We start from the raw sequence: 7,204 nt of genomic DNA, 5'->3' as shown, positions 1-7,204 counted from the left end.
CAGATATTCAATTGGGGAAAACTCTAAAACGATCGAATGGAAAGAGGAAGAAGAGGACGAAGACGTACAGAAGAGGTACAGGATTTATTATTTATACCACACAAACGAAAAGGAGCAGTCAAGGTGATTTACAGCAGGTGACACAGTGCAAAGATTAGCTTATCTAACTGGCTTACTTAGGCCCAGACAGACCACGGACAAACGGACAAGGCTGACTCACGCAGGGATTGATGGCAGGTAGACCGATGGCACAAGGTGCACCTTGGCTCGGGGACAGGATACAGCTCAGTCTTTGGGAGGTCTTTCTTAATGGCAGAAGTCTCTCGGCGCTCGGAGGGTGCGTCCTTTCTCCTTCAGCTCTGCGCGCATCTGACGTCACCCCCCTCTCACCGCGCATGCTCAGCCGGGGAGTGACACGCCCTCGGCTGGTTGGCTCCGCCCCACTGGGGCCGGTCCGCCGCTTCCATTGGGTGCGGGGGTTACCGGGCTCCGCCCTTGACGAGGAGCTGACAGGGAGCCCCTATTTGGTAACCCCGTCGAGCACATGTTCGATGGCGGCTCGTTGGGAAGGCCTGGTGCCCTCCCAACACCCCCTACCAACCAAGCCGGAGTGAGGACGCGCACTTCCCGCGCCCGCCGCTGCCGTTGCTGTTGTTGTTGTTGTTGTTGCTGAACCGTGAGGAAGAGCTGCGGGGAGGTATCGGGAGGTCCTAAACTTCCTAACGGTGCCATACAATCACATTCTGGTGCAACGAAGGGTCAGAATTAATGGAAACGAGTCCTTAACTGACATAGACTAAGAATAACTAGCAAGATGTCCTATAGTTGTCTTACATGAGATGCGGTGAACCTGGGTGCGACATTTAATGGGGGAAATAGGGGGAGGTCGGGTCTACAGAGTGTTGTTTACAGAAAATGGGACTAGGGAATGGGGGATTGGGGATAGTTGGGAAGTATTGAGGAAATAGGGGAATATTTACAAGCGGATATGGATGGATGTAAATCCCATATCCGCAACACTGCACCCTTCTCTACCTCGGGGCGTCCCGACCCGATAAATTTTTACCTACTTTAGTGTGGCACTCAGATGTAGTTCCCTCTACTATTAACTCAACCCTGAGTGCGACAGTTTTACAGATATTCACAAATGAGTAAATATGTCCCCCTGCGACGTTGCACCCTTCTCCTAACAGAAACACACCCACAGGATAACCGAATCGCGGAAAGCATCCTCAAACTATACATTGACGGTGGGGAGCATTATTTACTTTATTTACAAAACCAACCCAGGACCTGCGATTGTTCTTTCTGGGGGGAGACAGTCTGCTCTGCATCAATGCACCATGAAAGCACCCAAAACGCACCAATAAGATTGTGGGGGCTTCCGGTGGGGGGGGGGGGGGGGGGGGTGGAGGGGAGGGTTACTACCAACTTTTGTGGAGGAATGCCATGTTATCAGAAGGAATATACCATATATATATATTGTTGCGAATATGGAATTTGGCCTCCATATCCGCTTGTAAATATTCCCCTATTTTCTCCAATACTCCCCAACTTTCCCCAATCCCCCATTCCCTAGTCCCATTGCATGTAAACAACAATCAGTAGAGCCGACCTTCCCCTTATTCCCCCATTAAATGTCGTGCCCAGGTCCACCGCACCACACGTAGACAACTTTCGGACATCTTCCTAGTTATTCTTAATCTATGTCAGTTAAGGCCTCGTTTCCATTAATTATGACTCTTCGTTGCACCAGAATGTGATTATATGGCATCAGTAGTGAGTTTAGGACCTTTCCCATACCTCCTCCCATCTTCTTCCCCAAACAACAACAATAACAACAACTACAACAACAATTACAACTACAACTACGACTACAACAACAGAGGGGCGGGGAGTGTGCGTCCTCACACCGGCTCGGTTACCCGCCATGACCATGCGCTCCACGGCGTTACCCCGAAGGGGCTGGCTGTCAGCTCCTCGTCAGGGGCGGAGCCAGTAACCCCCCCACGCACCCAATGAGAAGCAACGTGCCGATTCCACGAGGCGGAGCTAACGAGCCGAGGGCGTGTCACTCCCCGCCGGATATACGCGGCCCCGCGCCGGATGTGACGAGAGATGCGCCCCGAGCTGGAGAAAGAAGGACCTGCGAGCGCTGAGAGAGAAAGGCCCGCCTGTGAAAGAACGTCCCCTCCGAGCGCTGTGAAACCTCCCGCATCTCTGGACCGGACCGGGTCGATTCTAACCTTTGAGCACAGGTGCACCTGGAGCCATCGACAACCGCTTTCCTGCCATCAACCCCCGTGTGAGTCAGCTTTGTCCCGTTTATCTGTCGTCTGTTGGGAATAATATAAGATTGTGTCTAAGTGCCTGTCTTCCTATGATGTACCTCTCGTCCTTGTAATCTAACCTTTCCGTACGAATATAATCTCCTCCGGAGGTCTTGAGAATTGAAACATTGGTGTCGTATTGTGTTATTGTAATCCAGCCGGGTGTCTTCTTTTTCTTATTGAGCCAGCATCGCGCGACTAGTCAACGTTCGGGCACAATCGGGTAACTTGTGCAGACGTGGTCATACCATAAAACCGCTCGGTGAATAACATCCAAGCCACGTCTGTAACAATATATATATATATAACTGTGAAGGTATCTGATAAACCGCTGAAGGCTGACCTTGACTTTATGGATCTATAAAGGTTGTATCCACCACATGCACAATACTCGAATAGTTTACATTAAAATGATCTTCTCCATCGTCTGTGCTAAGTTTTGGCCACCTTCTTCAGGCAGAGGCTTGCGCTGTGCAAGAGTTTATTTTAAACCAAAATCTGTTTTTTTTTTTCTGGTGGATCGCGTGCATCTAGGGGTCGCAAAGTTACAAACTGAGGAAAATGGAGGTTACATATAATAAAGTGAGTGTTGTTTGGCTTATTTCCTCTCGATCTCTCCCCACAGTGCCACTGACTGTGAATTCGGGGAATGTGGAAGAATCAATTGGTAAATACCTACATACCTTTCTTCCTCTTTGTTTGCATCATTATGTTTTTCTTCATTAATTTTAATTGGTAAAAGTTTCTTCTTCTTTATTTTTGTTATTTTTTTGTTTATCGTTGAGGCTCATTGGTCGAGCTGAAAGTGTAGTGTGAGTCTGTGTTCCTCATACTTGACTTTTAGGTTGAATCAGTCTAATTTTAGGTCTATCTTCAATAGATTCCACACCTGATTACGTTAGTATGTTTACCACAATTAATTGTCAGATACATCCAGGGACCTGTCCTGACATCCTAAGTCAGAGTACCAGGATTGTTGCATTGTAATTGCTAACTCTGGGGGAGGCCCTCACTGGCTCTCTCCCCTCGATGCCCAGCATGGCATCCACCACCCCAGGCCCCTTCCCTTGGTTACCTGTGCCCACTACCCGCTACACACCACTAAACTGGTCCCCTGGACCTCTACGGCCTCACCTGGCCGGCAAGCTTTCAGCACCCAGGATCCCCCCTCCCTACAAGAGGACACATTGACATGCCACACTCCCAGCCTGTCAACAACACCATTGCACCTTTGCAAAACAAAACTTTCCACACACAGCACCATCTGCAGAACGACATTCATTTCAAAAACATCTGAACCCCTCTATTCTAATGCCAATGCAGGCGAGGGTTCGTCTCCATCGGGGGGTGTACTCTGCTCCACAAACACCTACCTCGTATCATTCATTCAATCTTTTCTTCCACACAAAAAAAAATTTCGACACGCACCTCATTCACACCTCATCTCACTCGCAACAAACGTTCCTCCATTCATCCTTCAATTGTCGGGACAACGAGGAAGAAGAAGGAAGGCGCTAAACTATCGTCGGCCAATTCAACCAATAATCCATTCCCAACTCATCAATTTACATCGTCACTAACCCCTCGAATCTCTAACACTGTCTTCATCCTGTCATCTACATACATCGCCATCTAGCAGCTAGATGGCATCCAATGCCATCTAGAATTTACGTTCCCTCTGGGTCACGTGGTTCCCCCACGGACCCAGGCTCTCGCCTTTGGTTCCGCACACGCGTGCCAGGAAACCCCGACACCGTGCCTTCCTCCTTGCCTCCAGATGCGTGCTGCACACCCTTGCACACGCCACTCGTGCCGCGAACCTTCCGCGCGGTGCTGTCTCACGGGGCTCCGTGAAACGCACAGTGGGTCATGTGGGCCTCGCCCACAGCCGCGGTGGTCACGCCTCCTTTGGCCGTCCACCAAGTACCGCCCCCACACGGCATGTTCCATGCCGCGTGTGTCATGCCATGCCTCCAAGCACGACCATCCAAGCACGACCATCCTCCTACACGCCTGACAGTCTGGCGTGCACACAACTCCGGGTTCCCACGTGACCCCTACCTGCAGTCTTGCAGGTGCCCCTGCTAACTCGCCAATTAGCATGGGGGCACTGCGGGAATCTCTCTAGCTTCCCGCACCATTTCTCCAGGGTTCTCTCGGGATTCCCCGTCCCCCAAATATGGCCTTGCTGCCCCGTCCCCCAAATCTGGCCTTGCTGCCCCGTCCCCCAAATCTGGCCTTGCTGCCCCGTCCCCCAAATCTGGCCTTGCTGCCCCGTCCCCCAAATCTGGCCTTGCTGCCCCATCCCCCAAATCTGGCCTTGCTGCCCCGTCCCCCAAATCTGGCCTTGCTGCCCCATCCCCCAAATCTGGCCTTGCTGCCCCGTCCCCCAAATCTGGCCTTGCTGCCCCGTCCCCCAAATCTGGCCTTGCTGCCCCGTCCCCCAAATCTGGCCTTGCTGCCCCGTCCCCCCAAATCTGGCCTTGCTGCCCCGTCCCCCAAATCTGGCCTTGCTGCCCTGTTCCTCAAATCTGGCCTTGCTGCCCCGTCCCCCAAATCTGGCCTTACCGCCCCGTCATCCAAATCTGGCCTTGCCGCCCCGTCCCCCAAATCTGGCCTTGCCGCCCCGTCCCCCAAATCTGGCCTTGTCGCCCCATCCCCCAAATCTGGCCTTGCTGCCCCGTCCCCCAAATCTGGCCTTGCTGCCCCGTCCCCCAAATCTGGCCTTGCTGCCCCGTCTCCCAAATCTGGCCTTGCTGCCCCGTCCCCCAAATCTGGCCTTGCTGCCCCGTCCCCCAAATCTGGCCTTGCTGCCCCGTCCCCCAAATCTGGCCTTGCTGCCCCGTCCCCCAAATCGGGCCTTGCTGCCCCGTCCCCCAAATCTGGCCTTGCTGCCCCGTCCCCCAAATCTGGCCTTGCTGCCCTGTTCCTCAAATCTGGCCTTGCTGCCCCGTCCCCCAAATCTGGCCTTACAGCCCCGTCATCCAAATCTGGCCTTGCCGCCCCGTCCCCCAAATCTGGCCTTGCCGCCCCGTCCCCCAAATCTGGCCTTGTCGCCCCATCCCCCAAATCTGGCCTTGCTGCCCCGTCCCCCAAATCTGGCCTTGCTGCCCCGTCCCCCAAATCTGGCCTTGCTGCCCCGTCTCCCAAATCTGGCCTTGCTGCCCCGTCCCCCAAATCTTGCCTTGCTGCCCCGTCCCCCAAATCTGGCCTTGCTGTCCCGTCCCCCAAATCTGGTCTTGCTGCCCCGTCCCCCAAATCTGGCCTTGCTGCCCCGTCCCCCAAATCTGGCCTTGCTGCCCCGTCTCCCAAATCTGGCCTTGCTGCCCCGTCCCCCAAATCTGGCCTTGCTGCCCCGTCCCCCAAATCTGGTCTTGCTGCCCCGTCCCCCCAAATCTGGCCTTGCTGCCCCGTTCCTCAAATCTGGCCTTGCTGCCCCGTCCCCCAAATCTGGCCTTACCGCCCCGTCCCCCAAATCTGGTCTTGCTGCCCCGTCCCCCCAAATCTGGCCTTGCTGCCCTGTTCCTCAAATCTGGCCTTGCTGCCCCGTCCCCCAAATCTGGCCTTACCGCCCCGTCATCCAAATCTGGCCTTGCCGCCCCGTCCCCCAAATCTGGCCTTGCCGCCCCGTCCCCCAAATCTGGCCTTGTCGCCCCATCCCCCAAATCTGGCCTTGCTGCCCCGTCCCCCAAATCTGGCCTTGCTGCCCCGTCCCCCAAATCTGGCCTTGCTGCCCCGTCTCCCAAATCTGGCCTTGCTGCCCCGTCCCCCAAATCTGGCCTTGCTGTCCCGTCCCCCAAATCTGGCCTTGCTGTCCCGTCCCCCAAATCTGGTCTTGCTGCCCCGTCCCCCCAAATCTGGCCTTGCTGCCCCGTCCCCCAAATCGGGCCTTGCTGCCCCGTCCCCCAAATCTGGCCTTGCTGCCCCGTCCCCCAAATCTGGCCTTACTGCCCCGTCCTCCAAATCTGGCCTTACTGCCCCGTCCTCCAAATCTGGCCTTACTGCCCCGTCCTCCAAATCTGGCCTTACTGCCCCGTCCTCCAAATCTGGCCTTACTGCCCCGTCCTCCAAATCTGGCCTTACTGCCCCGTCCCCCAAATCTGGCCTTGCTGCTCCGTCCCCCAAATCTGGCCTTGCTGCCCCGGCCCCCAAATCTGGCCTTGCTGCCCCGTCCCCCAAATCTGGCCTTGCTGCCCCTTCCTCCAAATCTGGCCTTACTGCCCCGTCCCCCAAATCTGGCCTTGCTGCCCCGTCCCCCAAATCTGGCCTTGCTGCCCCGTCCCCCAAATCTGGCCTTGCTGCCCCGTCCCCCAAATCTGGCCTTGCTGCCCCGTCCTCCAAATCTGGCCTTACTGCCCCGTCCTCCAAATCTGGCCTTACTGCCCCGTCCTCCAAATCTGGCCTTACTGCCCCGTCCTCCAAATCTGGCCTTACTGCCCCGTCCCTCTCTGTAGGGCTCACCAGAGCAATGAAATGCACCCAATTGGCAGCGTTTGTTTCAACTGCCGGGTTCGATATAAAACCCGACTGGAGCATTTCCAAACCCCTATTCTGTCTATGCAAAGGGTGACCTCAGCCTCAGCCAGCAATATCTCAGCCATCCTTTGAGCTAGGAAGCTGAAATTTTGGCACAATCGTGAGCAAGTACTTTGTCAAAAACGGTATTTTTTGTTTTTGGATTAATCAATTAATTGCTTAGTTATTTAATTATTAGCGATTAATTAAGTACTTATACATTTCCTTTCTCTTCTGGGAATTATCTCAGCCACCTTTTGAGTTAGGAAGCTGATATTTGGACATGACAATGACCAAGTGATTTGGCTGCAAAGGCTATTTTTAATTTATTGATTAATCAATTAATCGATTAATTATTT

The 7,204-nt window shown here is 54.1% G+C and overlaps 1 protein-coding gene across 1 annotated transcript in view; it reads left to right on the top strand.

Annotated features, from left to right (window-relative positions):
• Nucleotides 1–2,959: 2,959 nt before the first annotated feature.
• Nucleotides 2,960–7,204, top strand: part of LOC144891313 (zinc finger Y-chromosomal protein 1-like) — a 64,226-nt gene continuing 59,981 nt past the window's right edge. The window contains exon 1 of the mRNA XM_078774078.1: nt 2,960–2,997. The gene's annotated coding sequence lies outside the window, so the exon portion shown is untranslated. The remainder of the gene's footprint in view (nt 2,998–7,204) is intronic.

The sequence above is a fragment of the Myxine glutinosa genome, chromosome 3 (assembly GCF_964187855.1).
Source record: "Myxine glutinosa chromosome 3, kmMyxGlut1.1, whole genome shotgun sequence".
NCBI classification, from domain to species: domain Eukaryota; kingdom Metazoa; phylum Chordata; class Myxini; order Myxiniformes; family Myxinidae; genus Myxine; species Myxine glutinosa.
The sequence above is the reverse complement of the archived record's forward strand: the minus strand, read 5'-3'. Positions and strand labels throughout refer to the sequence as shown.